Genomic DNA, 1,439 nt, shown 5'->3' on the forward strand with positions numbered 1-1,439 from the left:
CCATTTTATCATCAAAGGTATAATAGTGCAATATAGATATTCAATATCATTGGTATGGTATTCCTATTGCACAATAAAGGTGCAATGATGCTAATGTGAATATATACCTTTATGTGTTAGTTTGACATTCCGATTGTACCTTAAGGTACAATGATGTCAATTGAAAAAAAAAAGAAATGTGTGCAAGCTTGTAAAGTCCTTGTATGGATTAGAACAAGCATTTAAACAATGGCATCAAAGTTTGATGAGGTTGTGCTAGCTAATGGCTACAAGATCAATCTGATAAATGTGTCTATAATAAGTTTCAAAATGGTAGAGGTGTCATCATTTGTCTATATGTAGATGACATGTTAACCTTTGGTACTGATTTGGAACAAGTGGAAGACAAAAAAAGGTCCTTGTCAAAGAATTTTGACATGAAAGATATGGGTATGGCAGATGTTATTCTTGGCATAAGAATAATAAGAGACAATAATGGCCTAACATTGTCTCAATCTCATTACATCGAAAAGATTGTAATGAAGTATGGTAAGGTAGATAGTATGCCAATGACTACACCGTATGATTCTAATCGAAAGCTAACACCGAACAAAGACAAGCCAATAGTATAAAATAACTATGCAAAGGTGATTGGATGCCTAATGTCTGCCATGGTTTGTACAAGGCACTTAAAGAGTACAAAGAATTATGGCATTTACTACTCAAGTTCTTAATCCATTGAAAAGTTAAAAGACAGAGATAAAACTTTTATGTTTACCACTTTGCCCATTTCGAAACATGACAGGGTGAAACTCACGTTTGAAGTTGATAGACTGCCACAGTGCTTGGAGAACAAGGCTGCAGCGTTGATGAAAGGAAGCAGACATACAAATTTCCAAAGAGCTCAGCATTGCAGCGCTGGAGAAGTAGCGTCGCAGCTTTGGGCGACTTTCCAAAAGTAAAAAAAGTTGACGAGATTTTGAAAATTAGGTTATTTGAAGCCTATTTAAGGGACCTTTTTGAGAGATTTTAAGGGGGAGGCAGTAAGCAACTATTTTGAAGATTGGAAGCTAAGAACAAAGCAAGAAAACAAGAGAATTGGAGGGAGAATCAAGATCACAGAGCTCTAACTATTAGTTTTCTCTCTTACTTTTGTGTTTTTCTTATTTTCTTTGACTTGGATTCATGGCTAAATTTCTTTGAATATTGTCTTTATTAGATATTGTGAGCTAATTTATTTTTCTAGGATTGCAATTGTACTCACATGTAATTTAAATTTTTAGTCTATTTCTTGCTTATTTTTAATGAGATTTGAATTGTTTATTCCAATTTGTTCTTAATGCTTTTAATTGCTTGGCCACCAGTTAAATTGATTTAGGAACTCAAACAAACTTGGGAAAGGGAGCTTAGTGTAGATTAAAATTAAGATAGCATATGATCATATTACTTGATTTGCGTAT

The sequence above is a fragment of the Theobroma umbraticum genome, unplaced genomic scaffold (genome assembly GCF_002168275.2).
Source record: "Theobroma umbraticum cultivar Fairchild unplaced genomic scaffold, ASM216827v3 scaffold_182.0, whole genome shotgun sequence".
In the NCBI taxonomy this organism is placed as follows: domain Eukaryota; kingdom Viridiplantae; phylum Streptophyta; class Magnoliopsida; order Malvales; family Malvaceae; genus Theobroma; species Theobroma umbraticum.